General features: G+C 39.0%; 1 pseudogene across 1 annotated transcript; it reads right to left on the bottom strand.

Annotated features, from left to right (window-relative positions):
* Positions 1-20,385: 20,385 nt before the first annotated feature.
* LOC102420997 lies at positions 20,386-21,298 on the bottom strand (annotated as a pseudogene). Its single transcript, XR_001349875.1, has one exon. The product of XR_001349875.1 is annotated as a transmembrane protein 9B pseudogene (transcript).
* Between the last annotated feature and the right edge of the window lie 5,404 nt (positions 21,299-26,702).

Here is a 26,702-nt window from a genome sequence, read left to right as displayed (position 1 = left end):
AAGGTCTCCTTTCTATAACCAGAGCATCTGAGACTTCGGCATCCTCTCCCACCCCCTCCTCCTTGATGGTCAAGCTGAGGCTTTGTGATGTCAGCCACACCATGGCAACCAATGACTTTTGGGCAATCTGAGATGTAGGGCGTGGCTCCTCATTGTCCTGGAGAGTATATATAGAGGCCAGGCCCCTTTGAGTAGAGTCTGTTGCTTCAAGAAAGCCAACCTTACTAAGAAGATACTGTAGACTTGTTGAGATAAGGAATCAGACTCCAAACACAGCTTGGATGAAGAAGCAGCAAGTACTACAGTGAATTGGAAGTCAGTTTCTCAACTCGATGACCAAGAAATGGATAAGGTGAGACTACCATATTCAAATGCTTCCCTTTCCTCAATAATTCCTCACCCAAGATTCTGGCCTTGTGCTTTCTGGCCACAGACACTTCCTCATTCAATTCATTGTCCTTCAATTGCAAGCCTTTTTCCTACCCATTTTCCACTTTATTCCCCACATTCAATGTCTCTTTTTGTTTAACTTTTTTTGCAAACTACATAACCATGATAATGGCGAAGGTAAATTCAGGCCTTAAGCTTAATGAAGACAAGAAGGAGAAGAACAGAAAGAATCATATAATTGTATTTTACTACAGGAAGGGGCGAAAACCTCCAGTAAGCAAGCCAACAAATGAAGAAGAAGAATTGCTGGAGTCTTCACCTACCACAAGTGATGCCCAGGGTCTCTGGGATGAAGATCCTTAATAATGTGTACCCACTCTATAAAAAATGATTAAGAAATGGGCATTATGAGGAGATGAAAACATAAATGGTCTCCTTGAAAAAAGACCAGTAAGGTATAAATGAAATATGTTTTTGTATTTGCAACTCTTCATATGATGGGAAGGGAGAAAAGGAGGGGGCAGGCATGAGAGAAGAAAGGAATGTAGAATTCATCAATTGGGGCAACAGACAAGACATTCCATAGTGAGCCAGACACTAAGAATAAGGACAAGGTGAAGACTGAAGAGGAATTTTTTCCTTAATACTTTATTATACAGGCAAGGAAGACAAGAAGCTGATATTTATGCTTGTCTTTGGATTTGGGGGGTGGTGTGGTTGGTGGTGATGGCAGTGATGAGGAAAAGGGTGTTCTGTTAGTGTTGGCAGTTTATAATAATGAATCTAATTTCCATTTAACATTGTAGACTATTTAATGTTGTTAAACTTTTGAAACGATTGTCAGCCCAAGAACTGAGGTATTATTCCACAACTGGTAGAGTTTCTCCTTGAAAAACTTGTTCTACAAACACGTTTTTGGATATTGGAGATACTAGAGAACTGACATTTCACTCTAACAGTTTCACTGATGGTTCACTTCATGTTCCAGTTGCACCATACCAAAGTAAGACATTAGTAATAAGGGAAATTGGGTATGGGGTACATGGGTATTATCTTCACAACTTTTCTGTAAATCTGAAACTATTCTAAAATAAAACATCCATAAAAACAACACACAAAATACTAGGTAATGGTAATATCTTGAAGATAGTAGAATGGACCACTGAAAAGATGGGGGAGTATGGGCAGTGGCTGAGAGGAAACACCTACTCCCTGCCATATGCCGGAGTATAATTGAACTTGAGGAAATGAGGGAGAGAGAGAAGTCAGCTTGGAAAAAATTTTAGGAGGTATGAGGAAGGTCTCCTTTCTATAACCAGAGCATCTGATTCTTCAGCATCATCTCCCACCTCCTCCTCCTTGATGGTCAAGCTTAGGCTTTGTGATGTCAGCCATACCATGGCAACCACTGACTTTTGGGCAATCTGAGCTGAAGGGCGTGGCTCCTCATTGTCCTGGAGAGTATATATAGAGGCCAGGCCCCTTTGAGTAGAGTCTGTTGCTTCAAGAAAGCCAACCGTACTAACAAGATACTGTAGACTTGTTGAGATAAGGAATCAGACTCCAAACACAAGGATGGATGAAGAATCTGCAAGTACTAAAGTGAATTGGAAGTCAGTTTCTCAACTCGATGACCAAGAAATGGATAAGGTCAGACTACCATATTCAAATGCTTCCCTTTCCTCAATAATTCCTCACCCAAGATTCTGGCCTTGTGTTTTTAGGCCACAAACATTTACTCATTCAATCCATTGTCATTTAATTACAAGCCATTTTCCTACCCATTTCCTATTTTCTTCCCCACATTCAATGTCTCTTTGTGTTTAACTTGTTTTCCAAACTACATAACCAAGATAATGGCGAAGGTAAATTCAGGCCTTAAGCTGAATGAAGACAAGAAGGAGAAAAACAGAAAGAATCATATAATTGTATTTTACTACAGGAATGGGCGAAAACCTCCAGTAAGCAAGCCAACAAATGAAGAAGAAGACAGAGTGCTATAGTCTTCACCTAACACAAATGTTGCCCAGGGTCTCCAGGAAGAAGACCTTTAATCATGTGTACCCACTCTATATAAAATGATTAAGAAATGCGCATTATGAGGAGATGAAAACATAAATGGTCTACTTGAAAAATTACCAGTAAGAGTATAAAGGAAATATGTTCGTATTTCTGCGTGTCTTCAGATGATGGGGAGGGAGCAAAGGAGGGGGCAGGCATGAGAGAAGAAAGGAATGTAGAATTCTGCAATTAGGGGACCAGACAAGCCATTCCACAGTGAGCCAGACACTACGAATGAGGACAAGGTGAAGACTAAAAAGGAATTTTTCCTTAACACTTTATCATACAGGCAAGGAAGACAAGAAGTTGATATTTATGCTTGTGTGTTTTTTTTTTGGTGGGGTTGGGTGTGGATGTTGGTGGTAGCCGTGATGAGGAAAAGGGTTTTCTGTTAGTGTTGGCAGTTTATAATAATGAATCTGATTTCCATTTAATATTGTACACTAGTTAATATTGTTAAAATATTGAAAGGATTGTCAGCTCAAGAACTGAGGTATTATTCCACAACTGGTAGAGTTTCTCCTTGAACAGCTTGGTCTACAACCACGTAGTTGGACATTGGAGATACTAGAGAAGTTACATTTCACTCTAACAGTTTCACTGAATATTCACTTCTTGTTCCAGTTGCAACATACCAAAGTAAGACATTAGTAATAAGGGAAATTGGGTATGGGGTACATTGGTATTATCTTCACAACTTTTCTGAAAATCTGAAACTATTCTAAAATAGAACATCCATAAAAACAACACACAAAATACTTGGTAATGGTAATATCTTGAAGATAGTAGAATGGACCACTGAAAAGATGGGGGAGTATGGGTAGTAGCTGAGAGGAAACACCTATTCCCTGCCATGTGCTATACTATAAGTGAACTTGAGGAAATGAGGGAGAGAGAGAAGTCAGCTTGGAAAAAATTTTAGGAGGTATGAAGAAGGTCTCCTTTCTATAACCAGAGCATCTGAGACTTCAGCATATTCTCCCACCCCCCCACCCCCCTTCCTGGATTTTCTAATGAGGGTTTGTAATGTTCAGTCACACCATGGCAACCACTGACTTTGGGCAATCTGAGCTGAAGGGCGTGGCTCCTCATTGTCCTGGAGAGTATATATAGAGGCCAGGCCCCTTTGAGTAGAGTCTGTTGCTTCAAGAAAGCCAACCTTACTAACAAGATACTGTAGACTTGTTGAGATAAGGAATCAGACTCCAAACACAGGATGGATGAAGAATCTGCAAGTACTAAAATGAATTGGAAGTCAGTTTCTCAACTCAATGACCAAGAAATGGATAAGGTCAGACTACCTGATTCCAATTCTTTCCTTTACTCAGTAATTCCTCACCCAAGATTCTGGCTTTGTGCTTTTTGACCACAGACATTTACTCATTCAATTCATTGTCATTCAATTACAAGCCCATTTTCCTACCCATTTCCCATTTTCTTCCCCCAAACCAATGTCTCTCTGTGTTTAACTTGTTTTCCACACTACATAACCAAGATAATGCCGATAGTACATTCGGTCCTTAAGCTGAATGAAGACAAGAAGGAGAAAGACGGAAAGAATCAGATAATTTTATTTCCTATAGGAAGGGGGAAAACCTCCAATAAGTAAGCCAACAAATGAAGAAGATGAAATGCTGGAGTGTTCTCCTACCACAAGTGATGCACACGGTCTCTGGGAAGAAACCCTTAATAATGTGTATCTACTCTATAAAAAAATGATTAAAAAATGGGCATTATGAGGAGATGAATACATAGATGGTCCCCTTGAATAAATACCAGCAAGGGTATAAAGGAAATGTGTTTGTATTTTTGCATTTCTTCAGATCATGTGGAGGAAGCAACGGGACGGGCAGCCATGAGAGAAGGGAGGAATGTAGAATTCTGCAGTTCGGGTACCAGACAAGCCATTCCATAGTGAGCCAGATACTTAGAGTAAGGACAAGGTGAAGACTGAAGAGGAATTTTTTCCTTAACACTTTATCATACTGGCAAGGAAGACAAGCTGATGTGTATGCTTGTGTTTGAATTTGGTGATGGTGGTTGTTGGTGGTAGCAGTGATGAGGAACAGGGTGTTCTGTTAGTTTTGGCAGTTTATAATAATGAATCTGTTTTCCATTTTCCATGGTAAACTATGTAAAATTGTTAAAGTATTGATAGGATTGTCAGCTCAACTAAGGTTTTATTCCACAACTTGTACAGTTTTTCCTTTAACAACTTGTTCTATAACCACATTGTTTGATATTGGAGTTATTAGAGAACTGTGGTTTTACTCTAGCTGTTTCACTGATGGTTCTCTTCATGTTCCAGTTGCAGCATACCAAAGTAATAAGGGAAATTGGGTATGGTGTATACGGGTATTATATTCACAATTTTTCTGTAAATCTGAAACTATTCTAAAATAAAACATCCATTAAAATAACACATAAGAATAAGATGGCGGTGTTATGATGGAGGTGAGGAATAGGTAGTGAGTGAGTGAGGGGATGAATGGAGAGAGTGTGAATGTGTGTGGTGTGTGAATGAATGAGGGACAGTTAAATCTGGCAGGAGCAGGAGAGTCTGACAGACCAGGCTCTCTGGGCCAAGGAGAGACTACCACTGCTGTGGCACTCCCTGGACTGGGGGACCTGGGCAAGGAGCCCTTGCCATCTTAAAGGGGAGAGTGGCCTCTTCTAGGAACGCAGCAGCACCACCACCCAGACAGACCTTGGACACTGCCCGTGACCCGGCAGGCACTCAGGCCAAAATCCTGCAGCCACACCCGCAGACTCTTGGACTCTGTGCCAAAGGAGCAATGCGTCACTGGCAACAGTAAGTGCAGTCTCTCTGCCCTCAGCGGCAGACCTCTGACATTCCCTGCGTGCAAGTTCGCGCATCTCCAGCTTGCAGGTCTCCCAGACACACCACTCCATAGACTTCTCTTAGGAGTCACTGGGAGACTAAGCTGGGTGTGATTTTGTATAGACACAGGCTCACAGCCACCCAGTAGAAATTCTGAATTCCCTCTGCCTGAATAACTGCCCCACACACCCAGCTGCACAACTTAAGCACCAGGACCCCTCAGCGCCAGGGTCCCACAGAGTGCATCAGAGCTCAGCGCTGGGGAACTATGCTTGCGAACTGCACTGCCACAGTTGCTCACTCCCCCTGAGCCCATCTATCCACAAGGCACTTTGGGGAAGCCGTGGTGAGCCTCTGCTGGGTCCGATCTTGGACTAATAGGGACGCACTCCCATGGGCAGTAGAAATTAGGAATTCACCCATCCTGGATACCTGCCCAAAGCATGCCAGGGCCCTTCAGAGTGCTTCAGTGCTCCTGCACTAGCAAACTCACTGCGGGTACTCCTGTGTGCCACTACGGGGAACGGGAGCCTATCCACCTCAAGTGCACCAGCAAAAACTGAGTTTCCCACCCCACAGCTGCAGAACTCTGGACACTACAGGTGCATGCTTTTCCAGCGTGCAGGTCTCTCAAACCACCGCTCCACAGGCAGCCCTGGGGCTCCGCTGTGAGCCCCGCTGGACACGCAATTAAACAAACAGGGGTGCACTGCTGGGCTGTAGAAACGCTGAATTCCCTCTTCTGGGATATCTGCCCACAGACACTGCAATCCAGTGGCTTCAGTGCCAGGGCCCTTCAGAGTGTGTCAGTACACCTTGCTGGCAAACACACCACAGGTGCCTCTGTGAGCTGCTGCTGGAATCGGTGTATCCAACCACGGAGGCAGCAGCAAAAGCTGAGTCTACCCACCCCACAATGACAGAACTCTGGACAACACAGTCACGCCTTTCCAGAAAGCAGGCTTCCTGAGCCCCATCACCCCAATAGACGGTTCCTGGGTGCCACTGTGAGTCCCTGCGGAGCACGCATGATTTCAATCAAGGGCATAACACAGCAAAAATTGGAACACCCCCTCCATAGCTGCTGACTTCTAGACACCTCAGTTGCGCCTTTCCAGCTCGCAGGCCTACATCAAGAGAACCCAAATAGCCCAAGTAGGGACCTACACTAGACTACCAAACCCAGGAGACCTGAGAGGTCACATCAGTAGCACCACACCCTAAAGAAACTGGGTAGCAAAGCAATCAGAACTACAATTAAAGCATTACAGCAAAACATGGGACGACAAAAAAGCAACCCACAAAGGAAAGGAAAAGAGAAGTCACCAGAAAGGGAGTTAAATGAAATTGAGGCTATTAACTTATCAAATAAAGAATTCAGAGTAATGGTTATAAGGATGCTCAAACGGCTGGATGACAAATACAAACAACTCAATGAGAATTATAAGGAGCTGAATGAGAATGTCACCAACATGAAAAGGAACCAAGAGGAAATGAAGAACGACATAGCTGCAATAAAGAACACAATGGAAGGCTTAAACAGCAGACTAGAAGAGGATGAGGACCGTATCAGCGAATTAGAAGACAAGGTAGGAAAAAACACACAAACACAGGAGCAACTAAAAAAAAAACTTAAAAAGCAAGAGGAGAGCCTAAGGGAGCTTTGGCACAATGCAAAATGAAATAACATTCACTTAATAGGGATATCAGAAGGAGAGGAGGAGAAGCAAGGAATAGAAAACCTGTTTGCAGAAATAATGACAGAAAACTTACCTAATACTGGCAAGAAAAAAAGTACACAAGTCCAAGAAGCACATAGAGTTTCAAACAAGATGAACCCCAAAAGACCAACACCAAGACACATCGTAATTAAATTGGCAAACACCAATGACAAAGTAAGAATCTTAAAGCCTGCCAGAGAGAGAGAGAAAGTTATCTACAAGGGATGTCCTATTAGAATATCAGCTGACTTCTCAACAGAAACACACCAGGCAAGAAGGGAATGGAATGAAATATACAAAGTGATGCAAAGCAAGGGAATTAATCCAAGAATACTATACCCAGCAAGGTTATCATTCAAAATTGAAGGTGGAATCAGGAGCTTCACAGACAAAAAAGGACTAAGAGAGTTTATTACCACCAAACCAGCAATGCAAGAAATGCTAAAGGGACTGCTGTAAAAAGAAGAAACAGAAAGACAAGAAGAAACACAAACATTAAGAATAAAAATGACCACAAACAAGTACTTTTCAATAATAACATTAAAAGTAAATGGATTAAATGCTCCAATCAAAAGACACAGGGTAGCTGAATGGATAAGAAAATATGACCCATACATTTGCTGTGTGCAAGAGACCCACCTCAGAACAAAGGATTCACACAGACTGAGAGTGATGGGATGGAAAAAATTTTTTCAGGACAATGGAAATGAGAAAAAAGCTGGGTAGCAATACTTATATCTGAAGAAATAGACCTCAAAGTAAAGGCCATAAGAAGAGATAAGGAAGGCCACTACATAATACTAAAGGGAGCAATTCAACAAGAAGATATAACTCTGGTAAAAATATATGCACCCAATACAGGAGCACCCAAATACATAAAACAGCTTCTGAAAGATATCAAGGGAGAGATCTATAGCAATACACTCATAGTAGGGGACTTTAATTCCCCACTGACACCACTGGATAAATCCTCTAAACAAAGAATCAGCAAAGAAACAGCAATCCTAAATGACTCACAAGATCAGATGGACTTAATTGACATCTTCAGAATATTTCACCCCAAAGCTACAGAATATACATTCTTCTCCAGTGCACATGGGACATTTTCAAAGATAGACCATATATTAGGGCACAGGCAAAGTCTCTTCAAATTCAAGACAATAGAAATCGTAACAAGCATCTTCTCAGAGCACAATGGCATAAAATTAGAAATCAACTACAATAAAAACATTGAAAAAAAAATCAAACACTTGGAGGCTAAATAGCATGCTATTAAGCAATGACTGGGTTACCAGAGAGATCAAATAAGAAATAAAAAGCATCCTGGAAACAAATGACAATGAAACACAACAATCCAAAATCTATGTGACACAATGAAAGCAGTCCTGAGAGGGAAGTTCATAGCTCTAAAGGCCTAACTCAAAAAACAAGAAAAACTGGCAATAAATGATCTAACCCTACAACTCAAAGAGTTAGAAACAGAGCAACAAGAAAAGCCCACAGTATCCAGAAGGAAGGAAATAATAAAGATCAGAGCAGAAATAAACAACATAGAGACCAAAAAAACAATACAAAAGATCAATGAAACCAAAAGCTGGTTCTTGGAAAGGATAAACAAGACTGATGAACCTCTAGCCAGGCTCACCAAGAAACAAAGAGAGAGGACCCAAATAAACAAAATCACAAATGAAAGAGGTGAAGTAACAACTGACCCTACTGATATACAAAGGAGTGTCAAAAAATACTACAAACAACTCTACTCCAACAAACTGGACAACCTCGATGAAACGGACACATTCCTAGAAAAATATAAGCTTCCAAAACTCAACCAGGAAGAATCAAAAAACCTGAATAGGCCAATAACTACTGATCAAATTGAAACAGTAATCAAAAAGCTTCCAGCAAACAAAAGCCCTGGAACAGATGGCTTCACAGGGGAGTTTTACCGAACATTCAAAGAACTAAAGCCAGTCCTTCTCAGACTATTCCAAAAAATTCAAGAGGAAGGCACACTTCCAAGCTCTTTCTATGAACCCAGCATTACCCTAATCCCAAAACCAGATAAAGACACCACAAAGAAAGAGAATTACAGGCCTATATCCCTGATGAACATAGATGCTAAAATCCTCAACAAAATTCTAGCAAACTGGATCCAGCATTACATTAGAAAGATCATACACCATGACCAGGTGGGATTTATTCCAGGAATGCAAGGCTGGTACAATATCATCAAATCAATAAACGTGATACATCACATAAACAAGTTGAGAGACAAAAATCACATAATCATATCGATTGATGCAGAAAAGGCATTTGACAAAGTCCAACACCCTTTTCTGATAAAAACGCTCTGCAAAGTGAGAATAGAGGGATCATACCTCAACATAATAAAAGCCTTATATGAAAAACCTACAGCCAACATCATAATCAATGGGTAAAAACTAAAACCATTTCCCTTAAGAACAGGAACAAGACAAGGATGCCCACTTTCACCACTCCTGTTCTACATAGTACTGGAAGTGCTAGCCAAAGTGATAAGACAAAAAGAAGAAATAAAAGGCATCAAGATTGGAAAAGAAGAAGTAAAATTGTCATTATTCACAGATGACATGATACTGTACTTAGAAAACCCTAAAGACTCCATCAAAAAATTATTAGACGTAATAAATGAATTTGGCAATGTAGCAGGATACAAAATTAACACCAAGAAATCTATGGCATTTTTATACACCAACAGTGAACTTAACAGAAAAAGAAATTAAAAAATCAATCCCATTTACCATTGCACCAAAAAAATTAAGATACCTAGGAATAAACTTAACCAAGGAGGTAAAAGACCTCTACCCAGAAAACTACAGGACATTGAAAAAAGAGATAGAGGAAGACATAAACAGATGGAAGAACATACCGTGTTCATGGATTGGTAGAATCAACATCATCAAAATGTCCATACTACCCAAAGCAATCTATAAATTCAATGCACTCCCCATTAAAATACCAACAGCATATTTCACAGATCTAGAAAGAACGCTCCAAAAATTCATCTGGAATAAAAAAAAAAAAAAAAAAAAACCCGAATAGCTGCTGCGATCCTGAGAAAGAAGAACAAAGTAGGAGGGATCTCAATACCAGATATCAAGCTGTATTACAAAGCCACTGTTCTCAAAACTGCCTGGTACTGGCACAAGAACAGACATATAGACCAATGGAACAGAATAGAGAACCCAGAAATCGACCCAAACCACTATGCTCAACTAATATTTGACAAAGGAGGCAAGAACATACAATGGAGTCAAGACAGTCTAGTCTCTTTAATAAATGGTTCTGGGGAATATGGTCAGACACATGCAAAAAATGAAATTAGACCACTAACTTACACCATACACAAAAATAAACTCAAAATGGATAAAGGACTTAAACGTAAGACAGGAAACCATAAGATTATAAGAGGAATCCACAGGTAGCCAAATCTCAGATATATGCCAAAGGAATTTCTTCACTGACACAGCAGCTAGGGCATTGGAAACTAAAGGGAAAATAAACAAATGGGATTATATCAAAATAAAAAGCTTCTGCACAGCAAAAGAAACCATCAACAAAACAAGAAAACCCACTGCATGGGAGAACATATTTCCAATGATATCTCCGATAAAGGTTTAATCTCCAACATTTATAGGGAACTCATACAACTTAACAAAAGGAAGATAAACAACCCAATCAAAAATGTGCAATGGACCTAAATAGATATTTTTTTAAAGAGGACATACATAAGGCTGAGAGACTGATGAGAACATGCTCAAAGTCACTAATCATCCGATAGATGCAAATCAAAATGACAATGAGGTACCATCTCACACCTGTCAGAATGGCTATCATCAACAAATCAACAAATGACAAGTGCTGGCGAGGATGTGGAGAAAAAGGAACCCGCATTCACTGCTGGTGGGAATGCAGACTGGTACAGCCACTGTGGAGAACAGTATGGAGTTTCCTCAAAAAACTAAAAATGGAACTTCCATTTGACCCAGTGATCCCACTCCTAGGAATATATCCCAAGAAACCAGAAACACCAATCAGAAAGGATATATGCATCCCTATGTTCATAGCAGCACAATTTACAATAGCTAAGATTTGGAATCAGCCTAAGTGCCCATCAGCAGATGAATGGATTAAAAAACTTTGGCACATCTACACAATGGAATACTATGCTGCTGTAAAAAGGAAGGAACTCCTACCATTTACAACAGCATGGATGGAGCTGGAGAGCATTATGCTAAGTGAAATAAGTCATTCGGAGAAAGATAAATATCACATGCCCTCACTCATTTGTGGATTATAATGAACAACATAAACTGATGAACAAAAACAGATGTAGAGACAGAGAAGCATCGATCAGATGCTCAAAACTCAGAGGGAAAGCAGGGGAGGGTGGGGGTGAGGGGGAAAGATCAACCAAAGGACTTGTATTCATGCATATAAGCATAAGTGATGGATGTGGACAACAGGGGGTGAGGGTGAGGGCAGGATTGGAGCCATGAGGGTACATTGGGGGGATAAAGACACATTTGTAATATCTTATTCAATAAAGGAAAAAAATAAATTAAATTAAATGCCTCTATTTATCCTGACCCTTATGTAAATAAATAGATATGCCATATAATAAATAGGTAATGTGCAAATTGACCATCACATGCCGGAGTCCATTCATTGTCTTCACTAGCTAAGTTTAAACAGAGACCCCCAAAAGCTAGTAACCTTTGAAGTCCTAGCAAAGGTCAGAACTGCACCACCCAGTTAATCTAGGAACCACCCAGTTAATTTAGGTGATAATAGCTGAAGCATCCCCACCTTAGTTTCCTTAATTCCCATTTATTATTATGTAAATCCTTGCTGATGGGCTAGTCTGCCTGTTAATGGGGTCACCTGCCTAAGGGCTATGCTATGAGTGCATCCCAGATCAATAAAAGCTTGGTGAGACCTAAGCACAGAGAGGAAGTCCTTCGGGACTTGCCCGCCTGGTCCCCCAATATTGCAAAATTATCTTGTGTCTTTTTCTTTCACTTGTGTGCGGCTCCTCTTTCAGATACCGAACCCTACTCCACGCAGAACGTGGAGGGAGTGTTAATCGACATCCACACCCTCGCACTAGATGGCCAACTGCATGTGGTCACAAGATGGCTGCCACAAGATGGCCGGCAGGGGAGTGCAGTTGGGGGCAACTGGGCCTGCAAGGGAGGGAAGGCAGTTGGAGTTGACCAGGCCAGCAGCGGAGGGCAATTGGGTGCAAAATCAAACCAGCCAGGGAGGGCAGTTAGGGGCGATCGGGCTGGCAGGGGAGGGCAGTTGTGGGTGATCAGGCTGGTAAGGGAGGGCAGTTGGGGGCGATCGGGCTGGCAGGGGAGGGCAGTTGGGGGCAATCGGGCCGGTAGGGGAGGGCAGTTGTGGGTGATCAGGCTGGTAAGGGAGGGCAGTTGGGGGCGATTTGGCCAGCAGGGGAGGGCTGCTGGGAGCAATCAGGCTGGCAGGGGAGTGATCAGGCAGGCAGGCAGATGAGCAGTGAGAAGGATATCTGACTGTATATGGGTTCCCTCCTTATCCCCGAGGGGTCCCAGATTGGAGAGTGTGCAGGCTGGGCTGAGGGACACCCTCCCCTCACAGTGCACAAATTTCATGCACTGGGCCTCTAGCATTTCTATATATGAATATAGAAATATTTCATCCTCACCCAAGTATATGTTTACTGATTTTTGGAGAGAGAAGAAGGGAGAGAGAGAGAGAGAGAGAGAGAGAGAGAGAGAGAGAGAGAGAGAGACTGATGTGAAAGAGAAACATTAATTGGTTGCCTCCCACAACCAGGGATCGAACCTGCAACATTTTGGTGTACTGGATGATGCTCCAAACTATTGAGCCACTGGCCAGGGCTGAATATAGAAATTTTATTTATATATCCCTCTTTTATATTTCTTTATATAAACCTGCCTTATATAAATTTTGACATATAAATATATTTTATATAAAATTATATGTAAAGAAAATTTTATTTTTTTAATAAAATACCTTTTCTTATATTTTAAATAAAACTTTGTTCTAAGGAAGACCCTCTTTTTTACTCCATTGGTGTGTCTTCAATGCCCTCTTATTTCTCTTTTCCTCTGTTCCTGCTTAAACAGTATATATGTATGTTTGTGCTCAAAGAAAAGGAAAAATATGGAAGGATGATTGTTTTCTCTTTAGAGTTGAACTTTCTGAATGTTTTCCATTAATATGCATTACTCATATACAGAAAAAAGCATAGCTATTTGAATGTTGAGAAAATTATAATTTAAAATGTTTAATTAAGTTTCAAGTTGTAACAAGCCAAGCTCTTTCAAGTACTACTAGATAGAGTTTTAAATTCATAGCATATTTGCAGATGGAAATTGGACATATATATTTAAAGTTATAAACATGAAATCCATTTGACACTACAATTCCATTTCTAGGTACTCATTCTAAAGTAATATTCATTTACACCCACAGTTATATGTTCAAAGGTGATTATTATATTGTCAGTTATTTTGAAAAGTCTGAAACAACCTCATTTTTCAGGAGGACACTGGATGTTCATAGAATGAACTCATGAAGTTTCCACATGATGTCTCTGAAGAATGTTTTAAATTTTTTAAAAAAATTTATTTGGCTAAAACATTTTAATAAAATAGAATATCACATAGTCTCCAAATCATTTTGAATGCACATCCAGTAACATTTTTAACATAATGTTCACTCTCTATGCATTCCTTTATAAATGAAATGCATGTACTTCTGAACTAAAAGATACAAAAAATAAGATTTTTTAAAAAGGTTAGATAAAAATAGATAAAATTAGTAATATTTCTTTCATCCATCTAGTAGATTGTCTTATACTTTGTTTTCTTAAATTTATATTTATTATTGAAAATATTACATGCCGAAACCGGTTTGGCTCGGTGCATAGAGCGTCGGCCTGCGGACTGAAGGGTCCCGGGTTCGATTCCGGTCAAGGGCATGTACCTGGGTTGCGGGCACATCCCCGGTAGGAGATGTGCAGGAGGCAGCTGATCGATGTTTCTCTCTCATCGATGTTTCTAACTCTCTGTCTCTCTCCCTTCCTCTCTGTAAAAAATCAATAAAATATATTAAAAAAAAAAAAAAAAGAAAATATTACAGATATCCCCCCTTTTTCCTATTGAGCCTCTCTACCTCAAACCCACCTCCCTCCCAGGCCTTCACCACACTATTGTCTGAGTCCAGTTGTTATATATGAATATAAATTCTTTGGTTTATTTCTTCCCACCCAGCCACACCTTCCCTCTGAGATTCCAGCATTTTTTCTATGCTTCTATGTCTCTGGATCTATTTTGTTCATCAGTTTATTTTGTCCATTAGATTCCACATATGAGTGAGATTATGTGATACTTGTCTTTCTCTGACTGGCTTATTTCACTTAGCATAATACTCTAGATCCCTCCATGCTGTCTCAAAGGGTAATAGATCCTTATTTTTTACAGCTGAATAGTATTCCATGGTGTAAATGTACCACAGCTTTTTTAGCCACTCGTCTACTTGGGCTGTTTCCAGATCTTAGCTATTGTAGAGTGTGTTGCTATGAACCTAGGTGTGTATACATTCTTTCTGGTAGGTGTTTCGGATATATTCCTAAAAGTGGGATCACTGGGTGAAATGGGAGTTCCATATTTTATTTTTTTGAGGAAACTCCATACTGTTTTTCATAGTGGCTGCTCCAGTCTGCATCCTCACCAGCGGTGTAATAGGGTTCCCTTTACTTCACCTCTTCACCAACACTTGTCATTTATTCTGACAGGTGTGAGGTGATAGTTAATTGTTGTTTTAATTTGCATCTCTCTGATGATTAGTGACTTTGAACATTTTTTCATATGTCTCTTGGCCATCTGTATAATCACTTTGGAGAAGTGTCTATTTAGGTCCTTTGCCCATTTTTTTAATTGAATTGTTTGTCTTCCTTTTGTTAAGTTGTATGAGTTCCTTAAAAATTTTAGAAATTAACTGCTTATCAGATGCATCATTGACAAATATGTTCTCCCATACAGTGGGCTCTCTTTTCATTTTGTTGATGGTTTCTTTTGCTGTGCAGCAGTTTTTTATTTTGATGTAGTCCCATTTGTTTATTTTTTCCTTAGTTTTCTTTGCCCTAGGAGATGTATCCTTAAATATATTGCTACCAGAGATGTCTGAGATTTTTCTGCCTATGGTTTCTTATAAGATTTTTATGGTTTCAGAACTTACATTTAAGTCTTTTATCCATTCTTATCCTTGTATATGGTGTAAGTTGGTGGTCTAGTTTCATATTTTTTTGCATGTATCTGTCCAATTTTCCCAACACCATTTATTGAAAAGACTGTCTTTACTCCATTCTATGCTCTTGTTGTACTATTTTTGCTTACCTGACTACCATCCCCCATAGTTTAGCTTTTTCCAGAATGTCATATAGTTGGAATCATATAGTATGTAGCCTTTTCAGATTAGCTTCTTTCACCTAGTAATATGCATTTAAGTTTCCTCCATAGATTCTTTCTTCTTAGCACTGAATAATATCATATTGCATTATCTGATATACCACATAGTTTATTCATCCACCACCTACTGAAGGACATCTTGGTTGCTTCCAAGTTTTAGCAATTATGAATAAACCTTCTATAAACATCCATGTGCAAGTTTAGTGTGGATATAAATGTTCAACTCATTTGGGTAAATACCGAGGAATGTGACTGCTGGGTCTCATGGTAAGAATATGTTTAGTATTGTAGGAAACCACCCTACAGTCTGCTAAAGAGGCTATACTATTTTGCATTCCCACTAGCAATGAATAAGGGTTCCTGTTGGCCTACATCCTCTGCAGCATTTTGTACTGTCACTGCTTTGTAGTGAATCCCAACTCACTTTTAAGTACAGGTTAGTCAGACATCTTTTACTTAAAAATAACTCTTACACAAATGTAATCGAATGTAAAATGAAAAGTAAAATCTGCCAGAGAGCCAGATCAATATTAAACACAGAAACTTGGGTTTGTAGGGCTTTTGTGAAACCCCTTGAAACTATTCACAGCAAAACCACAACCTTGGACCAGGAAAGAGTGAAGTCTTGGAAGAAGAGCCACTTACAACTTGTATTGAAATGTGTTTAAAGCACACTGGGAACAAGTTTGCAATTTTCTTGTTAAAATCAGAAGCAGAACAGGAACGAGGTTGCATAAAATATGAAAGGTGAGAAAAATAAATGCAAGCAGAATACCTAACAGCTCTATAGACTGCAAATATTTGGTAGCCCCTGCTTCTATTTGAAAGCAAACAAAGCTTTTATTAAACCCCTTTTCTTTATTAGAAGAACCCCAATTCTCCAACAATTCATTCAGATTGTTAACTCTTCTTTTATACCTAAAGAGTCCAATCAGGACATTTCTGTGTTTTCACCAGGTAAATCCATGTCTGATGAACAGTTGGATCTATTCGATCTAAGCTGGTTAGCAGTAATAAAGGTCAGTAGGGAATCTTGAGAAAGTTATGGGAGAATAAATATTTGACTTGCCTAACTAAAGGATACAGGAGATATTAACTTGGAGAAACAGGGCTCTCTGAATTTCATCTTTCCTGTCTTTAAAGTGATTGGGCTCCACAAAGAGAACCTCAAGTAGAATTTCAAAACATCTTTCTTCTTCTTTTGTCTGTTGAAGCAGACTCTCTGATTTCAGGTTTCCTGAGTGTTTTAGTTTTACCTTTTAAAAATGCTACTCTGAATTCTGGAAAGACAGACACATGCAGAGTGACAGAGCTGCCAATATTTGCTTACACAATAATGAACTTTCCCTCTAGGAGCCCCACTATGTTCTTAGGGTAAGGAATCAAATTTTATATATTTGTGCATGGGTATGGTCCCTAGGCCTGGCCTATGAACAGGGCCATCTTCCCCAGCTGCCTGCAGATGGCCCTGCCTCCCGTCACCACCCACCCCCAGTTCCCCGTTCACCATCAAGTGATTGGTGCCTGACAGCCACGGGAAGGGACCGAGAGGTCAGCTGTTACCACCCACTTGATGGTTCCGCCCCTGCCACAGGTGGCCATTAGGCAATTGGAGCCTTCCGGCTGGGGAAAGTGTGCCTCATAGTGACTGGTCCAGTGGTTGTTCTGGTCACTCTGCAGTTAGGGTTAATTTGCATATTACCCTTTTATTATATAAGATAGAGGCCTGGTGCATGGGTAGGGGCTAGCTGGCCTGCCCTGAAGGGGGCCCCGGATCAGGGTGGGGGGTCCCTGCTGGGAAGTGGGGCCAGCTTGGGGGAGGGGCCGTGGGTGGTTTATAGGCCGGCCACACCCCTGGCTTTGTCAGGAAGGACTCCTGGAATGACGTCCGGTCTATCCAGTCTAATTAGCATATTACCATTTTATTAGTATAGATCCCTCCTGGCTCTAGCATGGTGCGGGGCAGTCAGGGGGGCGGGGGGGGGGGCGGGAAGTAACCATTACTAAACACTCTTGTGACCTTCTTGTAACAAAGGTCTACTCTCCAGGGTAAAATACTTCACCAGAACATAATTCTGAAATCTTATCCTGGATGGGAAGGGGAATTTGTCCGCAATCATCTCCTACAGCTTTCCTGGCCTCTCACCTAAAGGGATGAGAGAGAGATAATAATCAGAGAACAGGGCTTTAAGGAAATAGATTAGGAATGTTGCAGTCTAGGAAAGGAGTAGCAGGAAAGAAAGAAAATATGCCACTGGAGGGACCAAAGCATTTGTAAAGGCCACAGAACTGAGACACAGACCCTATTAAAGACTGAAACTTAATCAGAAAGTTGTAGAATGCGTCCTGTCCCTCATATCCTACAGCCAAACCAACAAAGCTCCAATCTATATAACAATGGGTAAGAACTAAAAAAGATGCAAGAAACAAGACTCACCTGGCCAGTGTGGCTCAATGGTTGAGCAGTGACTCATGAACCAAGAAGTCCCGGTTCGATTCCTGGTCAGGATACATGCCCTGGTTGCAGGCTCGATCCCAAGTATGGGGCATGCAGGAGGTAGCTGATCAATGTTTCTTTCTCATCGATGTTTCTATATCTCTATCCCTCTCCCTCTCTCTCTAAAATAAATACAAACATATTTTTTTAAAAAAGAAACACTCTCTGAGAAGCCCCAAAGCTAAGATGGGAAATAAAAATAAGGACATGAGACGATTTTGAAGATTCTAGTACCTATAGCTACAATAAACATTTAACACAGCCCACCTCTTATTCAGGTTAACATAAATCCTCACACTCAAAGACTATTTACCCCAATTTTATTACTCAATACAACTACCTTTCAACAACAAAAAAAGTACAAAGCTTACCAGAAGGCAATAAATAGTCTGAAGAGACAAAGCAAACATCAAAACTATACTCAGATATGAGACAGATGTGGAATATCAGACAAATAATTTAATATAACCATGAGTAATATGTCTTTAATGGGTAAAGTATATAACATAAAAGAACAAATGTGTATTGTAAGCAGAGATATAGAAACTCTAAGAAATAATCAAAGAAATTCTAGAAATAAAAAAAATAAAATACAAACAGAAACAGAAGTGCCTTGACTGGCTCATTAGTAGATGCAACACATCTGAAGAAAAACTTGAAGATAGGTCAATAGAAACTTTCCAAAGTGAAATGCAAAGAAAATAAAGAAAAAGCAGAACAGAATATCCAAGAACTGTGGAACAATATAAAAAATGTAACATATATGTAATTAGAATACCAGAAGAAGAAAGAGAGAATCTAGCAGAGAAAACATTTAAAGTAATAATTGTGAAGAACTTTCCAAATTAATGACAGATACATCACAGATTCAGGAATATCAGAGAACACTAACCAACGTAAATTTTGTAAAAGCTATATTTAGAAATAGTATATTCAATCTGCACATAAACAAAGGCAATGAAAAAATCTGGAAGGAAGTCAGGAAAAGAAAATACCTTATTTATAGAGAAATAATGAGAAGAATTACAGTGTGAACTTCTTGGCAGAAAACATGTAGCAATAAGAGAGTGGTATGAAGTATTTAAGTGTTGGAAAAAACTTCTCCAATCTAGAATTCTACATCCAGTGAAGAAACCATCAACAAAACAAGAAAGCCCGCTGCATGGGAGAACATATTTGCCAATGTTATATTCGATAAGGGTTTAATCTCCAAAATTTATAGGGAACTCGTACAACTTAACAAAAAGAAGATAAACAATCCAATCTAAAAATGGGCAAAAGACCTAAATAGACCCCTTATGAAAGAGGATATACAGAAGGCCAAGAGACATATGAAAACATGCTCAAAGTCACTAATTATCCAAGAGTTGCAAATCAAAATGACAATGAGGTACCATCTCACACCTGTCAGAATGGCTATCATCAGCAAATTAACAAAAGACAAGTGCTGGCAAGGATGCGGAGTAAAAGGAACCCTTGTGCACTGCTGGTGGGAATGCCGACTGGTGCAGCCACTGTGGAAAACAGTATGGAGTTTCCTCAAAAAATTAAAAATGGAACTTCCACTTGACCCAGTGATCCCACTTCTAGGAATATATCTCAAGAAACTAGAAACACCAATCAGAAAGGATATATGCACCCCTATGTTCATAGCAGCACAATTTACAATAGCTAAGATTTGGAAACAGCCTAAGTGCCCATCAGCAGATGAGTGGATTAGAAATCTGTTTTACATCTACACAATTGAATACTACTCTGCTATAAAAAAGAAGGGGCTCTTACCATTTGCAACAGCATGGATGGAACTGGAGAGCATTATGCTGAGTGAAATAAATCAGTCGGGGAAAGATAAATATCACATGATCTCACTCATTTGTGGAATATAATGAAAATAAACTGATGAACTAAAATAGGTCCAGATACATAGAAGTATCGAACAGACCATCCAACTTCAGGAGGCATGGGGGAGGGTAGTGGGGGGGGGAGGATAGATCAACCAAAGGACTTGTATGCATGCATATAAGTGTAACCCATGGACACAGTCAATGGGGGGGATGAGGGCATGTGCCAGGGGGGAGGGGGTGGGAACAAGTGGGGAGAGGTCAATGAAGGAAAAAGGATTCATATGTAATACTTTAAACAATAAAGAACTTTTTAAAAACAATGAAGGAGAAATAAAGCCTTTATAAGGGGAAAAAATGAGAAATAATTGCCAGTAAACCTGCCCTAACAGTAAGATCTTTAGGTATAATAAATAACATATAATATATGTTATATATATACATTTATATATATATATATAAATTTATATATAAAAAAACTTCTGATATATATATATATATATATATATATCAGAAGTTTTTTTTGTCACAAATAGGATAAGGTTTATTGGCGACTTGGTGTGTGCTTTAAAAAATGTCTCTATTAATATGTTAACAAGAAAAAAAATTCCAAGCACATTTCTGTTTCGGGTTTTGAATTTTCCAGCAAGAGTTGGTGAAATCAACAGGGTGTTAAAACAAAACCCAGGAAAAATCAGTCAGTTTTTTCCAGTTGCCTGCATTGTTGCTTTCTAGTTACCTTGAATTTGATTCTGAATTAGCTGAGGACAACATGACGGTCAAAGGCCGACTTCCACTGCTCTTGAACTTGAAGCTTCCAGCGCTGCTGGGCATACTCTACCTTGTTCAGCACATTGGCTTGAGTGCGGGAGCGGGCCAGCACATCGTGGGCATTTGCAAATGGCTGGTGATCCCCAACATCATCATCACTCTGTATTAATTGTGAGTGTCCAAACAGGCGTCTCTTCAGTATGGGCTCAACCAGAGTAAGGTACACCATGTACAGAAGTAGAAGACCCAAAATGGACAGGTAAATTATAACGGTAACCTTGATTGTTACAGAGCTTCTTTCCTCATATTTGCATTCACAGCGCAGACAGTATGCTTCTATGTCAGGCTCCCTCACAGACATGAGCTCCACAACATGAAGGCAATCGCAATCTTTTTGGGATATGTTCCTATTATAAATATGTCCAGGAATATCTTTATAGGGAGGACAAATACATTTACACGGAACATCCTTCGAATTCTTGGCGGCGTCGGCCGTCCACACCAGCAGCAGCACCGCCAGCGCCAGGCAGGACAGGCTGAGCAAGGAGCCGAGACGCGGGAGGCCTCCCCACGGAGTCGCCATCGCAGCCACACGGAGCGGCCACACCCAGCGGCCCCACAGCCCTGGGCCCCAGACCGGCTGCGGCTCCGGCTCCGGCTCAGGCCTCCGCCCGCACTTCCCTCCCGGCCTCCGTGTCTATATCAGAAGTTTTAATTTTCACTGGGAAAAAAAGAGTCTGATAAGAAATAATTGAAGATAAAATAAAATCTTTTCTTTTTCTTATTATTAATCCACCTAAAATATAATTGTTTCTTTAAAATATTAATAGCAACACTGTATTGGGTGATTAAAGCATACAGGTAATAAAATAAATAAATTTAAGGTCACAAGGAATTGAGAATATTCTGTTATGACACTTGGAATACTACGTGTGAAACAGTACAGTGTTATCTGAAATGAACTAAGATTAATTTTAAAAATGTATTTTAAACCTAGGATAAGCACTGAAATTTTTAAAAAAGAAGTATAAATATGCTGAGAGAAAATATAAAAAGGAATCAATAAAATGCTTAATTAAATCAGAGAAGGTAGAAAATAATAAGAAAACAGAAACAGTGGAAACTTAAATAGAAATCAGTTACATAGAAGGTAGATATTAATCCAACTATATAAAGAATACTTTACATGTGAGTGGTCTGAACATGCCAACTAAAAACAGATTGTCAGAGTGTATAGAAAAACTAGACCAACTATATGACTATAAAAAATTCAATTTAAAGACTCAAAGAAGTTAAATATAAAGAGATAAAGATACCATGATAACATTAATCAAAAGAAAGCTGGAGTAGTATATTAATGTCAGATAAGCAAACATCAGAATAAGAAAAATTATCAGGGATAAAATTTATATAATGATAAAGGAGTCAATTCATCAAGAAGACATAACCATCATTAATGTGTATGTACCTAAATACAGAGCATCAAAATTCATGAGGAAAAAACTGATAGAAAGGAAAGGACAAATGGAGAAATTTACTATTATTCTTGGAGACTTCAACATGCTTCTGTCAGTAATTTATAGATCATTCAGGCAGAATATTATTAAGGCTATAGATAACCTGAACAACACTATTAATCAACTTTCTCTGGTTGTCAGTTATGGAACACTCCATCCTAAAACAGCAGAATATACATTCTTTTCAAGTTTACATGGGAGTCACCAAGATAGACCATATTTGGGTCATAAAACACATCTTAAATTTAAAATAATATAAATCATACAAAATCTGCCTTTAGATCACAATAAAATTATACTAGAAATAAAGAACAGAAAGATAGCAGAAAATCACAAAATATTTGGAAATTAAATAATGTAATTCTAATTAAACCATGAGTCAAAGAAGAAATGTTAAGAGAGATTTTAAAGTATCATGAATTAGCTACAGCTAAAACACTACATAGAAAAATTTATACCATAAAATGCATATAAGAACAGAAGAAAGATCTAAAATCAATAATGTAAGTTTCCACCTTAGGAAACAAAAGAAAGAAGAGCAAATTAAACTTTAAGCAAGGAGAATAAATGAAATAAATATTAGAGCAGAAATCAACAAAATTGAAAATGATAAAACAATAGAGAAAAACAATAAAATTAAAATGCTGATTCTTTAAAAAGTTGAAAAATATGCTAAGAAACATCAGACAAATCTCAATTGAGGAACATTATAAAAATTCTTAATAAGTAAGTACTCCTAAAAACTATCAAAGTTGTGAAAAACAGGAAGGCAGGGAAGGGTGGAGGTAAGGGAGAGAGATCAACCAAAGGACTTGTATGCATGCATATAAGCATAACCAATGGACACAGACACCATAGGGCTGAGGGCATGAGGCGGGGGATGGGGGATAAGTACACATATGTAATACCTTAATCAATAAAGAGAAAAATTCACATTTAAAAAAGAAGAAACTACCACAGCTAGTGAAGAGTCTAAGGAGACATGGTGACTAAATCTAACATGGCAGCCCAATTGGAATCCTGGAAATAGACAAAGAACATTAGATAAAAACTAAGGAAATCTGGAAAAAGTATGGCTTGTAGATAATAATGCATCAATATTGGTTCATTAATTGTGACAAATATGCCACACTAATGGAAGATATTAACAACAGAGTGAAGTGTATATAGTATAAATATATGGAATGTCTCTGTACTAGCCTCACAACTTTTCTGTAGATATAAAACTCTTATGAAATAAAAATATTAAAGAAATACAAGACTTAAAAAGTATCTATTATTGGAAGTCCACTTGTTACATTTACAGAAAATGTTTTTATTTCAACTTTTGACTTAACATACATCATGGCCATTGACAATTGTGCCTATTGTGTTATTAAAAAGGCCTGCATTAGTGTAACTTAGAATTTTACTCATTTTAAAGTACTCCTGCTTTACTTGTTTTTATCTTTATTGTTGAAAGTATTACAGATCTCCCTTTGTTTGTGTGGGGGTTTTGCCCCTAACCCCTTGACCCCGTATCCGCCCCTCCCAGGCCTTCACCACTCTATGGTCTGTGTCCATGGGTTATGCATGTATGCATATAAGTTTGCGGGTTGATCACTCCCCTCCCACTCCCTCACCCCCGCCTTCCCTCTGAAATTTGTCAGTCTGTTCCATGGTTCTATGTCTTTGGTTATATTTTATTAATCAGTTTATTTTGTTCATTATATTCCACATATGAGTGAGATCATGTGATACTTATCTTTCTCTGACTGGCTTATTTTGCTTAGCATAATAATCTCCAGGTACCTCCATGCTATCTTAAAGGGTAATAGATCCTTCCTTTTTACAGCTGCATAGTATTCCATTATGTAAATGTACCACAGCTTTTTTGATCCACTCATCTACTGATGGGAGCATGGACTGTTTCCAAATCTTAGCTATTGTAAATTGTGCTACTGTGAACATAGGGGTACATATATTCTTTCTGATTGGTGTTTCTGATTTCTTAGGATATATTCCTAGAAGTGGAATCACTAGGTCAAATGGGAGTTTCGTTTTTAATTTTTTTAGGAAACTTCATAGTATTTTCCATAGTGGCTGCACCAGTCTGCATTTCCACCAGCAGTGCACTAAGGTTCCCTTTTCTCCACATCCTCACCAACACTTGTCCTTTGTTGATTTGTTGATTGTAGACATTCTGACAGGTGTGAGGTTATACCTCATTGTCATTTTAATTTGCATCTCTCAGATGAATGGTGACTTTGAGAATTTTTTCATATGTCTCTTGGCCTTCTGAATGTCCACTTTAGAGAAGTATCTATTTCGGTCCTTTGCCCATTTTTTAATTGAATTGTTTGTCTTCCTTTTGTTAAGTTGTATGAGTTCCCTATATATTTTGGAAATTAACCCCTTATCAGATGTATCATTGACAAATATGTTTTCCCATGCAGTGGACTCTCTTTTCAATTTGTTGATGGTTTCTTTTGCTGGGCAGCAGTTGTGCAGAAGCTGTGCAGAATCCTCTTCCGAGGCACCTCGAGTTCTCATCCCCCTCCCTACACCAAAGTCTCGGGTGAGTAGCTGCAAATGAAAACTCCTGTGCTCTGGGTTTAAAAAACAAAATAAAAAAGAAACTGCAGCTTTCTTTCTGGCTCTGGTCTGCTAGCTCCAGACTCCACCGCCACAGCCAGCAGCCCTGCCACCTTTCACAGATGGATGTTACTTGGGCAGCGGGTCTAGGATCTGGTGCTCTGGGCTGTGGAGCCCAGCCTGGGTTCCAGGCCTCTATATTCTGAGGGAAAAGACCCTCCTGTAGTCCAGTGCTCCATTCTCTGTCTCAGCCCCCGACCAGCTTGCTACCCCTGGGAGCTGGGTCAGCTCCTCTTGCAACATCGCCCTTCCTACCATTTTCCAGGTGTTTTCTGTCCTTCCTTGAGATGTCTCCTCCTCAGCTGCACCTCAGTTGGTAATTCCAGGTGAATGTTACCCAATTTAGTGGTATTTCCACTCTGGCCCTGGGTGTGAGAAAGGCCTGCCTCTTCGGCCACCATTTTTTTCTCCTTTTTCAAAGTACTTTTGCTTCAAAATAATGTATGGTATAGATGCAAATTCTAAATGAAATGAAAAGACAAGCTTTACATTTTTAGATGACATTGATTCTACATAATCAACAAATAATCTCCCTCTAAAAGCCCCCAAACATGTAGGAAACAGAAGAACAAAATATATTTTATGTTAATAATATAGTACACAACAGTTGACAAAAAGAATCAAATAAAGACATAAAAACTGAATCTGCCTTACTCTCATATCCCAGTCTCAACAAAGATATCCAAGTAATAAACAAAAATAAATCTAAAGAGCTATAGAATGATTCCAAGGCAAGAGGGATGAGGCGATGAATTGTTTCACAGCATAATCTCCCAAAGAGCATACGAAAACCCCCTCATTGGACATTGAGCTTGAGACTAAGCTTTGCCCGTGCTTCACAATACGCTACTTGGCATTTAATCACTGTGATCAACAGCACTTTGTGGGCTGACCTTACAGATCAAGAACTAAAATGCAAAGACAAGTCTATAATAGGAAGATAGGTATAGTATAGAAATATTCAACCTTTTAACTTAGTTGTTTCTCATATTTCTCATGACCCAGGGAAAGAATAGCCAACTAATTCTCAAAAGCAATACTTAGTACAACAATTTTATATCTCAACACTCTTGCTACCTCAGGACAATATTTTCAGACAAATATGCATTAGAGTTTTAATTATAGTCTTAGTCATTTATTCACTTTTGGTGTGTTATGGGTTTTTTTGTTGTTGGTTAATTTTATTTTTCCCAATCACCTTTTATCCCTCTATGCCCTCCACCACCTCCACCCATCCCCCTCCATTCCTTCAATCACCACACTGTTGTCCATATCCATGATATTTAATTTTTTAAATAAAGAAAAGTTCCAAATTTGTGTAGAAAGTACCTGTAATATCTGAAAATATAGACAAATACATAAAATATTATCAAGAACATGTTCAATCTGTAAAATATTAATAAGATAGTGTTATCTGAGTTTCCATTCTTTAGGGCTACGATGAAGATTGATATAGTACATGATTCCAGAAGCATTACTACTTGAGGGAGGGGAGAAAATGGAAAACAATGTGTACTTTATTATTATATTTATTTAATAGTCATAAGCACATTTATATTCATTCAGAATAAACTTATAATAAGGTTATATGGTGGTGGGGTTGAAGGAGGGGTTTGAGGATAAGTCAAAAGAGAATTTTATTATGACTATATGTTTGAAATGCTTACTGATAAGTAAGAATTTTAATTGATTATTAACAAATCACTTGCAAAACACTGTATCCCTCACTCTGATGCTCTAGTCATTGTGAGTACCTGGATGGAAAAACTGGTGTCAGTGTGAATCTTTTTCTGGTACAAAGTGTGAGATCTTGGATAAATCACCACCTCCCTGTGCTCCAGGCTCCCCATCCATAATATGACAAATTCTAAGGTTGTTTCCTACTTTACTGTTTCAATTATTTATTAAATGA

The sequence above is a fragment of the Myotis lucifugus genome, unplaced genomic scaffold (genome assembly GCF_000147115.1).
Source record: "Myotis lucifugus unplaced genomic scaffold, Myoluc2.0 scaffold_192, whole genome shotgun sequence".
Lineage (NCBI taxonomy): Eukaryota > Metazoa > Chordata > Mammalia > Chiroptera > Vespertilionidae > Myotis > Myotis lucifugus.
This window is presented reverse-complemented; position numbering and strand designations above follow the sequence as displayed.